Here is a 16060-nt window from a genome sequence, read left to right as displayed (position 1 = left end):
TTGTTCACATAAAATGAAGTGAACGGGTTAAAATCTTAGTAGTTATTCAGGCATGCATTCCCAGAGCCAAGACAGGAAAACAGACATGTCTGAGATAATAGATGTGAAATTACCTTGTATATTGTGGAATCCTATAAAATGCTAGGTATTTTTGTATGAAATTATTACATGTTCTATGCATTTACTTTTTTTTTGGCCACGCTGCAAGGCTTGTGGGATCTTAGTTCCCCCACCAGGTACTGGACCTGGGCCCTCCGCAGTAGAAGTATGGAGTCCTAACAACTGGACCACCAAGGACGTCCCTACCTTTTTTTTCTAGGAGACAGATCCTCAGAATTTTGAGAGCTGGAAAGGATTTAAGGTTTATCCATTCACTTTATTTTGCAAATGAGGAAATCAAGGCCCAGAAGTGCCATGGAACTTGTCTCAAATCACACAGATCATTGATGGTAAAACAGAACTAGAACTCCTCTCAGCTCTGATTCTCTTTCCACTCTCCATCAAGTGATTTGTGGAGCCACAGTCTAAATAAATACCCATCAAATATAACAAGAGCTCTCTGTAATGATGGTTCTATACTGAGATCAACCTTAGAAGCTAAGTGTTATTTATCAGGATCTTCCAATTCAAGTATACATTCCAGGGACCCGACTGATCTTATGGACGTGAAGTGACGAAGGGATTCTACTCTGCTTTGTAGGCAGGATCAGTGAGCTCACAAGCATTCAGCATTCACCACCTAAGCAGGACATTTTTTATCGTATTCAAGATTTCTATGACTCATTTTTAGTCTACCTGTCCTTAAACATAAGGTTAAACTGTCCTGAATATGCTCCTCTTCCCCTTCCAGGTACTGGCAATCCTCCAGAAAGTTTTATTTTAATTCAACTGCTTGTTTTCATGGGAACAAAATATTTTACTTTCAACTCTTATGAGGGGGTGAGCGATGGAGGTTCTTATTAGGTTAAATCTGGCTCATCAATCTGTTGAGTGAGGCGAGAAAGCACCAGCTTCCTCCCTGGCTCCACTGCCTACTGGTCATATGCCCTGTGTACCTCTCTGTGCCCATTTTCTTCATTTGGTTGGTGCAATAACTGAATGAGTTAGTACATGTAAAGCACTCAGCACAGTGCCTGGTTCAAAATGAGCATTCACAAATATCACTACTTTTCATAAAAAGTCTCAGACATTATACATCACTTCAGAAAACAACCTCAGAAGTGCACATTTGCTCATATTCCCAGCCCTGACAATAATGCCTAATATCTAGAAGATGGTTAGTAGGTGTTGAGTGACTAGATACAACCCAATTTACAAGATTACCTTCGGAGCTGTGTGTATGAGTTGCTCACTCATTTCCAACTCTTTGTGACCCTGATGGACTACAGCCCACCAGGCTCCTCTGTCCTTGGAATTCTCCAGGCAAGAATACTGGAGTTCGCTGCCATTCCCTTCCCCAGGGTATCTTCCCAATCCAGAGATCGAACCCAGGTCTCCCACATTACAGGCAGATTCTTTACCATCTGAGCCACCAGGGAAGCCCACCTTAGGAGTTACCCTCTCTTTCAAAAAACTATACTATTTGGAACTACAATATCCCATATGGAATGCTGGAAACACCACTCCTCCCTCATGACAAGGGCAGTTATACCTGTCTGAGCTGTCTCATTTGTAAGATTTCAAAGAGTCAGAAGCAAGAGAACTAGATAAAGGAGGTTTCCACGGGGGGAAAGTGATTCTTGAATTGATCAAAGGTCGGGGGGGGGGGGGAGGGAATTAGATAGGAGAAGAAAACTTGGCTCACTTTATTCAAACATTTACTGAGCACCGACTCTATGTGCCATGCACTATCCCAAACAGGAAATTTAACTCTGAACCAGATAGCCTTGCCCTGAGAACTCAGTCTAGTAGAATATAGTACACAATACACTATATATCCTATGACAGAAATGCGAAGGGGCCGGGTGTTCACAAAAGGCAATACTAACTCTATTTGGGGAATCACAAAACTGTCACTTGGTCTTGATGGGTAAGGAGAGTTTGGTCTTGATGGGTAAGGAGACTTGGTCTTGATGGGTAAGGAGAGTTTGCCCAAAAAAGAGAAGAACGAAGGGTATTCCAGGCAGAAGAAATCAAACATTCAAGAATAAAATAAGTGAAGGTGACTGTCAAGGTCAAGGAACAGAAAAAACAAAACAGAAAAACAAAACTCGGTCAAATGCAAGACAGGAGGGCTTTAAAAGAGTCCTAAACCTGTCAAAAGTTCTTAGCTCTTAAAAAAAAATTCACCTGGAGTTTCAGCATTGACCTTATCCGGTATGAATGATCATTAATCAGCGCCCATGCAAAAAGAAAAGGACTTCCCTGGTGGTCAAGTGGTTAAGAATCTGCCTTTCAATGCAGGAGATGTGGGTTCGATCCCCAGTCAGGGGAACTAAGAAAGCCCTTGCGCTGCAACTAACAAAAGCCCACCCAATAGCAATGAAGACCCAGAGCAGCCAAAGAATGAAAAGATCTCACACGCAAATTCCTTTAAAATCTACCACCTCCCCCTCCCATACTCCTCTGCTCACACCGATAGCCAGAGAAGTTGACTGGGTTTTGTTTTGCTGCTGTTGTTTGAATAAATACGATTAACACTACTTAGCAAGCCTGTCCCAACAGCTGTACCCTTAAACAAGCCGCCAGACACACACCTGCTCATGCTTCCCTCCTGCTTGTCCCTACGTTCAGCTGCCTCTTAGCTTAGTCCCTGTGCTTGACTGAAGGCCAAATCCCAGTTCAGTTTCCCTTACATTCTGCTTTGACCTGGAATTCCCTCTCTCCCAGCCAGATCAGCCTAGCCAAATCCTGAGAATTACCAGTCCAGCAGATAAAAATCATACCCTGGCTCTGTGGTAACAGAGCCCTGCTTGCTGCAGATGGGTACAAGGAAACAAACCATGCTTCCTGCTCCGCCAACACCATGACTGTTTAGCCCTGTATTATATTTCTGACAAGCCTGCCTCAGGGGTGGAGAGCTGCTTGTTGAGTTTCAGTTCCTTCTACCCCCACCTTCTTCCTTGATCTCACTGCATACATAAAAGGCCAAAAAAAAAAAAAAAAAAAAATCTAGCTCTTGCTTAGTTAGGTAAGATTACTTCTGTAAACCTAAAACAAACATGATGAACAAACATGATGACCAACAGTGCTGTGCCCACCTCAAAACAGATCTTTGTGATAAAGCACTTAATGAAACAATTATTAACTGGATATGGGGGGGGGGGCGGGCGGTGAAGCCTTCAATATGCTTACAGTGGCTACACCTCTTCAGGGTGCTGGACACACTTGAAAAAGTAGTGGAATTAGGGCGGCACAATTTGAGAAGAAGTGCAAAGAAATAGATGAAAACAACAGAATGGGAAAGACTAGAGATCTCTTCAAGAAAATTAGAGCTACCAAGGGAACATTTCATGCAAAGATGGGCTCAATAAAGGACAGAAATGGTATGGACCTGACAGAAACAGAAGATATTAAGAAGTGGCAAGAATACACAGAAGAACTATACAAAAAAGATCTTCACGACCACATGATCACGATGGTGTGATCACTCACCTAGAGCCAGACATCCTGGAATGTGAGGTCAAGTGAGCCTTAGGAAGCATCACTACAAACAAAGCTAGTGGAGGTGATGGAATTCCAGTTGAGCTATTTCAAATCCTAAAAGATGATGCTGTGATATGCCAGCAAATTTGGAAAACTCAGCAGCAGCCACAGGACTGGAAAAGGTCAGTTTTCATTCCAATCCCAAAGAAAGGCAATGCCAAAGAATGTTCAAACTACTGCACAATTGCACTCATCTCACACACTAGTAAAGTGATGCTCAAAATTCTCCAAGCCAGGCTTCAACAATACGTGAACCGTGAACTTCCAGATGTTCCAGCTGGTTTTAGAAAAGGCAGAGGAACCAGAGATCAAATTGCCAACATTCACTGGATCACTGAAAGAGCAAGAGAGTTCCAGAAAAACGTCTATTTCTGCTTTATTGACTATGCCAAAGCCTTTGACTGTGTGGATCACAATAAATTGTGGAAAATTCTGAAAGAGATGGGAATACCAGACCACCTGACCTGCCTCTTGAGAAACCTGTATGCAGGTCAGGAAGCAACAGTTAGAATTGGACTGTTCCTATTTAGAACAGACTGGTTCCAAATAGGAAAAGGAGTATGTCAAGGCTGTATTGTCACCCTGCTTATTTAACATATGCAGAGTACATCATGAGAAGCTCTGGGCTGGAAGAAGCACAAGCTGGAATCAAGATTTCTGGGAGAAATATCAATAACCTCAGATATGCAGATGACACCACCCTTATGGCAGAAAGTGAAGAACTAAAGAGCCTCATGATGAAAGTGGAGAGTGAAAAAGTTGGCTTAAAGCTCAACATTCAGAAAACTAAGATCATGGCGTCTGGTCCCATCACTTCATGGCAAATACATGGGGCAACAGTGGAAACAGTGGCTGACTTTATTTTTCTGGGCTCCAAAATCACTGCAGATGGTGACTGCAGCCATGAAATTAAAAGACGCTTACTCCTTGGAAGGAAAGTTATGACCAACCTAGACAGCATATTAAAAGGCAGAGACATTACTCTGCCAACAAAGGTCCATCTAGTCAAGGCTATGGTTTTTCCAGTAGTCATTTATGGATGTGAGAGTTGGACTATAAAGAAAGCTGAACGTCGAAGAATTGATGCTTTTGAACTGTGATGTTGGAGAAGACTCTTGAGAGTCCCTTGGACTGCAAGGAGATCCAGCCAGTCCATCCTAAAGGAAATCAGTCCTGGGTGTTCATTGGAAGGACTGATGTTGAAACTGAAACTCCAATACTTTGCCCACCTGATGTGAAGAACTGACTCATTTGAAAAGACCCTGATGCTGGGAAAGATTGAATGTGCGAGGAGAAGGGGACAACAGAGGATGAGATGGTTGGATGGCATCACCGACTCAATGGACATGAGTGGGTAGAGTCTGGGAGTTGGTGATAACAGGGAGCCCTGGCGTGCTGCACACCATAGGGTTACAAGGAGTCAGACACGACTGAGCAACTGAACTGAAACCGGCTTAAAATACTACTAAATAAGTGAACAATAATTTCAAGGTAGTCATAAATAAGGTATAATATCACGATCTTCAGAAAAAGTATCCAAAACTTGGAGATAAATGAAGGGATGACAGTGTTTTTTCAATGTCATCCTGAGGCATTGTTTAAAAAACCTACTCAAGGCTCATTTAACAGTCTAAGAGAATGGACCTGTACAATTTACTGTTTATTAGAGTCCAGACATAGACGTTTCATATTAACTTGTACATTTCTGTCCAATAATACCAAAGGTTACAGTTTTATTGACCAGTTTATTGAACTGTAGGACATGAATCAATTTTGTAATCATTAGCAAAATCCATTCAGCAATTCTTTGATTATGTAGGTCTCTATTCCTTGAATTCGCCTTTAAATCAGCTTTGCTACCTTATTGATTCCCTCATTAATTGATGCATTCAATATATTTTTATATCTTATTTGTGTTTTTAACTTGTTGAAGATCATATTTTGATAACAGTCATTACATGGCTCAGTCATTTCTCTGCATTGTATTCTAAGAAGTTATTTTCTGCCCTGGCCATGCCTTTTCATGTATTCAAAAGGCACATTTTTCTTTCAATGTGTGCCAACTTGACATTATTTTACACATTCACGGGCCATAATTACCTGCAATCATACAACCATATCTTGTTTGGCCCTTATTTAACTGTTTTTGTTTTATTTAAATAACTGTTTATTTAACTGAATTATTGCTGACATTTACAAACTGGAAGTCACAAAAATAATAAATATGGATTTCTAGTTTCTTTTGAGAAGTCAGAAGTTCTGGCAACACTATTCTCATCTTTGCACCCAATGGAAGGGGACCTGAGTAGATGCTGCCCCCCTTAGAGCATTCTCCCCTCAGTCCGCTGCAGTCCCCACCGCTCCTTATTGTTTACCACCTGCCTGCTTCATTCATTTGTATTACTTGCTGTCCCTATAGATATTTGGGTCTTAAACCTTTCAACCTGGCCTTTTAATTCTTCTCATAATAAGTTATTTCTCCATCTATACCACTTCCCACCACCTGCTCAGTTCAGCTTTTCATCTAACAGACACTTGACATCTGAAGTGTATTGGTCTGTATACACCCTACACACACATGGGTGCACACACACGGGCACACACACACACTGAACTGTAGCAAAAAATAATTGTTACATATTGATCAACAGTTGGTAGCACACCCATATGGAAGCTTCAACACACTGGAAAGCTGTAACCCACTGAACTATCACTTGATCCAATAGGTAACAAAGTGTTCATTTCTAAAAACAAAGGGTGATTTTGATGGTGATTTACAGCTGTACACATGTGGTCTAGTTTCTCCAAGCTATAGAACTGAAAACCAAGATATAAGGAACATCCATGAAATACTCAGAGATGTTCTATGAAGGTTAACAAGGTGGGGACATACAGATTAAGGCTTTCTTTCAAGAACTTAATCCATGACTTCCCTGGTGGTACAGTGGTTAAGAATCCACCTGTCAATGTAGGGGACACGGGTTCAATCCCTGGTCTGGGAACATGTCACATGTCTCGGACCCACTAAGCCCCTGCACCACAATTACTGAGCCTGTGCTCTAGAGCCCAGGAGCCACAACTTCCGAAGCCTGTGCACCTAGAGTCTGTCCTCTGCATCAAGAGAAGCCACCGCTACGAGAAGCCCCACACTGCAACCAAGAGTAGTCCCTGCTCACCACAACTAGAGAAAGCCACCGTGTAGCAAGATCCAAATAATGGGCAAAGATTTTATTTAAATTATCTGGCTGGGACTTTTCAGGTGGTCCAGTGGTTAAGACTCTGTGCTTCCTATTAGGGGGCACAGGTTCAACCTCCGGTTCAGGAACTAGAACCACACATGCTTCGAGGCACGGCCAAAAAATAAATAAATTTAAAAAAATTCTCTGGCTAATGTAGGTGAAAAACAAGTTTTCTCTTCAATTATCTAGTAAACAAGGCAACATTAGCCTCTAATTGCAGATTCCTAGCATGTCAGCCAAGATGATCTTTGGCTCACAGCTTTCAGTTTTCTCTTCCTCCTTCTGACTCATTCTATCAGCCTCAGTGATCTGCAGAGGCTGCCTTCACCCACATCTAGCCCCACTGCCGAGGACAAGAGCCTATTTCAGGAAAAGACAGTCTGACTCTGGCCCAGACACCTCACTGCTGCATTCTCAGACCTCGGTTCTAACAGAATCAAGCCTCCAAAAGTGACGATTCCTGGCCCAATACTCTGAGACTGATTTAGCAGGCCCAGGGTGGAGACCAGGAAAAGGAGCTTTTAATCTCCACATCCCTTAGTGTATTAATTCTCTCACAGGTGGTGATAGGATAACACTTGGAGAAACACTGCCTCAAGTAACTAATTCTTACATGCTTAATTCTCTCGCAGGTGGTCTTAGGACCACAGAAACTCTGTCTCCATACCTCTCTGAAGAAGCTGGTCAGCATTAGTAATACTGGCTTATGAAAAATTCCTCACTAAAAAAAAAAATTTCCTTTGGGCTTCCTTGGTGGCCATGTGGTAAAGAACCTGCCTGCCAATGCAGGAGACACGGTATTGATCCCTGATCCTGGAAGATACCAAATGCCGAGGAGCAAATAAATCCATGTGCCACAACTATAGAGGCTGTGCTCCAGGGCCCACGAGCTGCAACTGCTGAAGTCTGCAGCACCCTAGAGCCCATGCTGCGCAATAAGAGAAGCCACGGCAATGAGAAGCCTGCACATCCGAACTAGAGAGTAACCAGGGCTCACCGCAACTAAAAAAAAGTCCGCGCAACAGTGAAGACCCAGCATGGCCCCTCACCCCCACCCCATCAAAAATAAATAAATAAATCCTTTTAAAAATTGCCCTTTGCCGTATGGACACATTTACTGACTCCCAGCTATCTTTAAGTTGCAATGCCAAGGACTGTGGGAAATGGAATAATGAACAAGATATCTTTCCGATCCTCAAATATCCAGCAGGGAAAAGAAATGTTTACAAGTTAACTAAAATAGAATGGACTATGTGTCATGGCAGAAATACAGATTAAAATTTAAGCTCCCAGAAGTTAAGTCTTTCCACCATCTTTCTGAAGTATCTTGTACCCGTCCACTTTTATGATTACACATGATGATACAGCATTTTTCTACATTACTCCTCTGCACTAGACTGCAGGTTCAAGGGCTGAGATCATGCCTTATTTACTCTGGTGTCCCTAGTGCCTGATAAGAAATAGATGTCTGCTTGAAGAGTCATCCAACCCAGACATTCTTCATCATTACAACTTGGGCAACTCATGACTGTGAGACGCTTCACTTTAGATTCTGGCTGCTCATTTAAGAAATTAGTTTCTTGAAACCTAGCCATATAATTTTATAGTGGGAGGGAACTTCAAGAACATATGATCTAACATTTCACTAAATTTGCAGATCACTGGTGAGACTCAAGAAAGGTAACTTCACAAAAAAAGAGAAAGGTAACTTCTAGAATGTTTACAGGTGATACATGGAAGAACATTTTTATTAAAGTTCAACAGGATGCATATATGTATGTGTATAGAAAAATGTGGGCTTCCCTGATAGAAAAATGTGTAGAACAAAGCAGTGCTTCTATAGATTAATGCTTAAAAAATGCTAAACTTATTTTGAAAAGTAAATGCAAAGGTGACATTTTTATGCTATTAGAAATAAGCAAAGGGAATTCTCTGGCAGTCCAGTGGTTAGGACTCCATGCTTCCACTGCTGACAGTCTGGCTTTAATCTCTGGTGGCAGAACTAAGATCCCTCAAGCCTTGAGGTGGGGCAAAAAAAAAAAAAAGAAGAAATCAGCAAAGTGGTTGCCCTTGGTGTGGTGGTGTGACAGTAAGAGGCATGAGGGGGTTTCTGAGGTATTGGAAAGCTTGTTTCTTTAGCTGGGTGCTGGCTGGATAGGGTCGTTCAGTTTGCAAAAATAATTGCACTTTTCTGTACATACAGTATATTTCAATTATAAAGCATTTCAGAAGGTGACATAGTTAAAGAAAAATAGATCATAGTACATGAATATGGGAAAAAATTCTGAAACTGGTACACGGAAGGCAAATTTGGGACACACAGACTCAAACTCCTTCACCTAAACCTAACACTAACCCTAACCCTAACCCTGACCTGTGTGACCTTGAGCAGCAACTCCCCCACCCCACTTTCTCTCATTCTTCCCTTCCCCCATTTCAAGTCTTTACCACCTCCAGGCTGGTCTTATCAGCTACTCCCAGAGCAAGACATCTTTGAGATACCCCTGCAAAATCCTTATTTCCAAGGGAGTTGCCTTCCCCACTTGGCTGTTTCTAACATTCCTCTTAGACCTTCACCATATGCTGCCCTAACTAAATTTTAAGTCTCTGAAAGAGGCAGACCCTACAGCATTTACCAACTCCATCAGCTGGGCAGGTTACAATTCACACAACATTGTAAATCAACTACACCTTGGTTTAAAAAAAAAAACAAAACACAACACACTTTTTTTTTTTTAAATCGGGCAAGTTACCTTTGTGGGTCTCACTTTTTACACTTGCGAAAATCAGAGGTGAGAGGTGGAGTACAATGGTGAAGACCTGGGCTTTGGAATCAAATTGCCTCAGCCATGTGCTACCCCACCCATATTCTACCACTTATCAGCTGCGGAACTTTGGGCGGGTTTTGTAACCTCTAGGTGCCTCAGTTTCTGTATCTGTAAAACAAGACTGTCCACGTCAAGTGTTTGAACAGTGCTTAGTAACTGTTAGCCACTATGGCCATTACCTGCAAAGCCGAGGAAATACAAGAATCTTTCTCACCTCAAAGAGTAATTGAAAGGATACAGTGGGGTGCGTCAGAAACGTGCTGAAGGATAAAGTGCGTCAGAAACGTGAAGATTCACGGGAGTAGGGGCAAGATCTGTCTGATAAGATTGGGGATAGATGGCAAGAGGGTGTGGGGGCCTGAGGGTACATGGCGGCGCCTCACACAAGACCTACCCAATCAGAATCTCCAGATAAAACTGGTGTAAAACCGCCTCTGGCGCTTTGAGTCTGTCACTCTCAGCCCAGGGTCCTGGATTCCTGAGTAAGTAAGGAAGTGTTAGTCGCTCAGTAGTGCCCGACTCTTTGTGACCCCATGGACTGCAGCCCACCAGGCTCCTCTGTCCATGAGATTTTCCAGGAAAGGACACTGGAGTGGGTTGCCATTTCCTTCTCCAGGGGATCTTCCCAACCCAGGGATCGAAACCAGGGCTCCTGCACTGCAGGTAGATTCTTTACCGACTGAGCTACAAGGGAAACCCTGCGAGGGAGGGTAATTACCCCGGGGTAGTCGCTAGGAGTCGGACAGGACTGAGCGACTTCACTTTCAATTTTCATTTTCATGCACTGGAGAAGGAAATGGCAACCCACTCCAGTGTTCTTGCCTGGAGAATCCCAGGGACGGGGGAGCCTGGTGGGCTGCCGTCTATGGGGTCGCACAGAGTCGGACACGACTGAGGCGACTTAGCAGCAGCAGCAGTAAGTGGCTTGGTTCCTTCCCTTCTCCTTCTTTGGGAACGCGGTGCTTGTAACAAGGGTGCACCTTCCACACCCCGCGAGCCAAAAAAAAAAAAAAAGGCCAGTAATTCTCCATAAGGTGGACTCTGAACGCTCTTCGCAGGTCCGGTCTGCCGGCACCTGCCTCCAACCCCCTTGAAAGCTACAAGCCCGGCGGCCCTCCGCCAGCCGCCACCTCTGAGTCTCTCGGTGAACGGGTGTGTGTGGCGGGGGCGGGGGGAGGGGAGGGGGGTGTGTGGAGTCGGGGGGTGGGGTGGCCTCTCTCCGCCGCGGGGCATCGCCGGCGCCCGCAGCCGGACAGGCCTCGCCCGTTTTTGGATTCTCCAGCTTGGCACCCGTCAGGCCCGCGACGACGGCCAAAGGCAGCCCGGCCGAAGAGCCTGGAGCGTGGGGCCCCAACCACAGCGGGCCGGCGCCAGCCGTCTGGAGGGTCCCGGGGCCGCGCCTCCGCCCTCGGTCGTACCTGCCGTGCGACCGCCCCGGTCACTCTTGCGTTTGGCCTTCCGCTCGGCCGCCCGCCCCTCCTTGCTCTTGGCGCAGCCCATGGCGCCCGGGGCCCTGTGGGAACTCGAGGCCGAGCGACGCCGAGCGGGGGCCGCGCGCCCCCTGCCGGCCGCCGCCGGAGAGACCTCTTTCAAGACGTAGTTTTTTATAACATTAAAATACGCTAGCCAAAGATGATTAAGAAAATGCAAAGTGGGAAGAAGAAAAAGCATCATCCAAAATCTTCCCCTTCAAACTGCTTTTGCTGCGTTTATTACTTCTTCTGAAGACTCTTGAGAGTCCCTTGGACTGCAAGAAGATCCAACCAGTCCATCCTAAAGGAAATCAGTCCTGAATATTCATTGGAAGGACTGATGCTGAAGCTGAAACTCCAATACTTTGGCCACCTGATGCGAAGAACTGACTGATTTGAAAAGACCCTGATGCTTGGAAAGATTGAAGGCGGGAGGAGAAGGGGACGACAGAGGATGAGATGGTTGGATGGCATCACCAACTCAATGGACATGAGTTTGAGTAAACTCCAGAAGTTGGTGATGGACAGGGAGGCCTGGAGTGCTGCGGTTCATGGGGTCACAAAGAGTCAGACAGGACTGAGGGACTGAACTGAACTGATTACTTCTTTTCAGCTTTCCCCTCCCCCCCACACACAATGCATAGTTTTGCACCCAGCTTTTCACTTAATACTAGCATTTTCCGTCTTATTATGTAGTCCGCCAGATAACTGCCTGGCTTCCATCGACACTTCAGAGTTTGCCAAAGAATGAGACTTATACTGCCATTGTATTTTACACAGAAGCCTGTTCAGACACCCCTACCCCTTACCTTATTCTTTTGTTTGTATAGCCCTGACAGCCTTATAACTTGCCCTATTTTCTCCGTCTCAGGCTGTCTCCTCTCTCCTCCTAAAATGTACTGTTGTTGTTGCATAGTCCCTCGGTCTTGTTCCACTCTTTGTGACCCCATGAACTGTAGCCAGCCAGGCTCCTCTGTCCATGGGTTTCTCCAGGCAAAATTACTGGAGTAGGTTGTCATTCCCATCTTCCCAACCCAGGGGTCAAACCCATGTCTCCTGCATTGACAGGTGAAGTCTTTACCACTGAGCCACTAGGGAAGCCCCCAAAATGTATAACCCAGCAGAATAACTTCTTTGCATGTTTTTTCCCCTTTGTTATATCCCAATAGTCCAGAACAGTGCCCAGGACGTTACAGAAATTCAGTATCAAGAGGTGTAAGAGAGGAAACATATCTTTAATAATCAGCAGCACAATAGTGCTTCCAGTGGAGCTAAAGTACTAGGCCTCCTGGTTCTCTTCATTAGACATTTAGTTTCTTGCTTATTTTAAAATATGAATAATGTTGCCATGAGTATCTTTGTGTTTACAGCCTTAAGGCTCTCCTTACACATGGCCAAATTGCTTTTCCAGAAAAGCAGTCCTTGTTTATACTCCTAGGAGTAACGAATGAAAGTTCCACCACTCCCTGAGAGTGATTTTTTAAACACCAAAACCACACTGTGCCACATCAAGCTGGGGGCGGGAGCGGGGGTCACTGTTCTCAATCAGTGCAGTGCTTCATGTTTCTTTCTCTGGTTAATTACCATATGTGAAGCATCCAACCCATATCCGACTCTGTTCTAGGGTTACAGAGTGTCTAATACAAGTTTCTGCTCTTGAGGAACTTCCATCCCAGCTAGATTCAGGGAACTTGTCTGGTCACCAGATGTGTGATAATGCTGCAGGCTCTTGCTTTTTATCTGGGTTTGTGGGCAAGCTTGTTACTTGCTTTTTTGGGGGAGCAACCCAGAATCAAAATGCTCTTGGAAAACACTGGGTGTTAAAAACAGGCACTGCCCCAGCCTCATGTTTGCTGTCCATCATAATAATAACTAAATATAACTAAGCCCACAACCTTGTAAAGGTGAAGGAAAGCTCCCTCCCTTTGTGAACCAAGTCTATTTCCTTTGTTCAGATGGAGTGATTGTTTCAGAGATTTTTAAAAAAAATTATGCTTGTTCAACTTATGCTAAGACTACTGTATTGTGAGCAAAATTCCAATTGTGGTTGTCTTTTCTGTGTTTAAACCACACACTTAACTAAAATGAGTTGTTTAGTCACTCAGTTTTGTCCGACTCTTTGTGACCCCACGGACTGCAGCACACCAGGCTTCCCTGTCCTTCTCTATCTTCTTAAGTTTGCTCAAATTCCTGTCCATTGAGTCAATGATGCCATCTCACCATCTCATTCTGTCACCCTCTTCTCCTGCTCTCAATCTTTCCCAGCACCGGGGTCTTTTCCTTGGCTTTCCCATTAAAAAAAATAATGATAGATAAATAAATAAAAGCTAGCAGAAGTAGCCGACAGTCTTATGCTTGAGTCATCCTATCATGTATCAATCATTTCTTGGACATCCAGTTTAGTCCTTTTCACCTTAATGTTATCTGCATGAGAGCCTCACATGATAGGGACTATTATTCTTCCTATTCTACAGATGGGAATCCTAAGGCCGATCTGGTTCTCCTAGCTCCCAGGCCTCTGCTCGTACCCACTAGTCTCTCTAATCATTGTGATAGTGCAATCCACTGAGCCCTGTATGAAAAGGACTCTTCCCTGGGAAATGTCTGGAGTTTGTCCTCCCCATCCACATGCAGAACTTCCCTGACTAGGGACCAAAACCCCCCTGCAGGGAAAGTGCAGAGTCCTGACCTCTGGACCACCAGGAAAGTCCTTCCTTCATTTTAAACTTTCTGTGAATAAAACTCTTCAGAGTAACATGAATCAACATTTCATCGAAGTGAAGCTAATAATGTTTTTAAATCTTTAATTTTATCCCAATGGTTATTGACAATTTTTATTCATATTCCAGGTGGTGTTTATATATTTCACTGGAATGTCATGCTCATTAGTGAGTGAAAGTTGCTTGGTTGTGTCTGATTCTTTGCAACCCCATGGACTGTAGCCTGCCAGGCTCCTTTGTCCATGGGATTCTCCAGGCAAGAATAGTGGAGTGGGATGCCATTCCCTTCTCCAGGGGATCTTCCTGACCCAGGGATCGAACCTGGGTCTCCTGCATTGCAGGATACTTTACCAGCTGAGCTACCAGGGAAGCCCATTCTTATTATGATGACTTATAAAATGTCCCCTCAGTTTTCTTATGCACTAAAATATTCCTCTATTTATAGTAATGCACAAATTCACGGTTCCTAAAAAGTGAATTAATCATCATAGATATATTTATTTCAGCCTGCCTGAATCAGTGTTGCTATGTATAAAAGGCTGCATTGGCACACGTTACAAAAACTCCAAGCCTATCTCAAGAAATTCTCCCAGTGGAGCTGGTGGCAGAGGGAGTTTTGGGCATATGAGTTAGCATCTGGTCCCTGCCTGTTTTGTTTTATAGCCTTCTTCCAGTTTTATTGAGATATAGCTGACATACAGAACTGTATAAGTTCAAGATGTACAGCCTAACAATTTACATACATAGATCATGAAATGATCACAATATGTTTAGTGAACATCTGTCATCTCATACAGAACCAAAATTCAAGTACTAGAAAAAAAATTTTCCCTGTGATGAGAACTCAGGATTTACTAATCTCTTAACAACTTTCATATAAAACACCCAGCAGTGTTAATTATATTTATGTTATACATCTCATCCCTGGACTTTCCTGGTGGCTCAGATGGTAAAGAATCTGCCTGCAATGCAGGAGACCGGAGTTCAGTCCCTGGGTCAGGAAGATCCCCTGGAGAAGGAAATGGCAACACACTCCAGTATTCTTGCCTGGAGAATCCCATGGACAGAGGAGCCTGGTGGGCTACAGTCCATGGGGTCGCAAAGAGTCGGCCACAACTGACTAATTAAGCACACACACACACACATTACATCTCTAGTACTTATTTCTGTTATAACTGGAAATCTGGAAGTTTGTACTTTTTGATTGTCTTCATCAATTCCCCTTTCTGTCAAACCCCCAGCCCTCTGTCTCTGGTAAATACAAATCTGACAAATCTGATCTTTTTTTTTCCCCACAGCCACTCCACATATCATGTGGGATCTTAGTTCTCTGACCAGGGATCACACCCACACCCCCTGCATTGGACATATGGAGTCTTAACCATTGGCACACCAGGGAAGTACCCTGATCTCTTTTTCGGTGAGTTTGGTTTTGAAGTATAATTGATCTAAAGCATTCTGTTAGTTCCTGTTACGCATGTGCATGCATGATAAGTCGCTTCAGTTGTGTCCGTGATCCAGACCCAGACTCTCTTGCAACCTCATGGACTGTAGCCTGCCTGGCTCCTCTGTCCATGGGGTTCTCCAGGCAAGAATACTGAAGTGGGTTTCCATACCCTCCTCCAGGAGATCTTCCTGACCCAGGGATTGAACCTGCATCTCCTGTGACTCCTGCCTTGCAAGCAGATTCTTTACTGCTAAGCCACCGGGGAAGCCCATAGTTATTCAATATTTCTATACATTTCAAAATGATCACCAAGATAAGTCTGACTATGTTATGTTACCACTCAGAGATATTACATTATTATTGGCTATATTCCCCACACTGTGCATTTCATATGTATGACTCATTTATTTTGCAGCTAGAAGTTTGTGCCTCAGTCTGCCTTACCCATTTTCCTTCTCCCTCAGGCCCCTCCCTTCTGGCAATTACCTGTTTGTTCTCCACATCTATGATGCTATTTCTACTTTGTTGTTTGCACGCTTGTTATTTTGTAGATTATATATTTAAGTAAAATCATACAGTATTTGTCTTTTCCTGTCTGACTTACCTCACTTAGCATAATATCCTCTAGGTTGATCACAAATAAGATTTCATTCCTATTTATGGCTGAGTATTATTCTTCTTTGGGCTTCTCTGATGGCTCAGTGATAAA

The 16060-nt window shown here is 43.8% G+C and overlaps 1 protein-coding gene and 1 long non-coding RNA gene across 2 annotated transcripts in view; one reads left to right on the top strand and one right to left on the bottom strand.

Moving 5' to 3' along the window:
* Positions 1–13065, bottom strand: part of LOC133247830 (craniofacial development protein 2-like) — a 33205-nt gene extending 20140 nt beyond the window's left edge. The window contains exon 1 of the mRNA XM_061417142.1: positions 11131–13065. The gene's annotated coding sequence lies outside the window, so the exon portion shown is untranslated. The remainder of the gene's footprint in view (positions 1–11130) is intronic.
* On the top strand, positions 10450–15561 carry LOC133247835 (uncharacterized). The gene is made up of 3 exons (XR_009736518.1): positions 10450–10628; positions 15203–15324; positions 15531–15561. It is a non-coding gene; the product is annotated as an uncharacterized LOC133247835 (long non-coding RNA).
* The last annotated feature ends 499 nt before the right edge of the window (positions 15562–16060 follow it).

This window comes from Bos javanicus, chromosome 5 (genome assembly GCF_032452875.1).
Source record: "Bos javanicus breed banteng chromosome 5, ARS-OSU_banteng_1.0, whole genome shotgun sequence".
Lineage (NCBI taxonomy): Eukaryota > Metazoa > Chordata > Mammalia > Artiodactyla > Bovidae > Bos > Bos javanicus.
The sequence above is the reverse complement of the archived record's forward strand: the minus strand, read 5'-3'. Positions and strand labels throughout refer to the sequence as shown.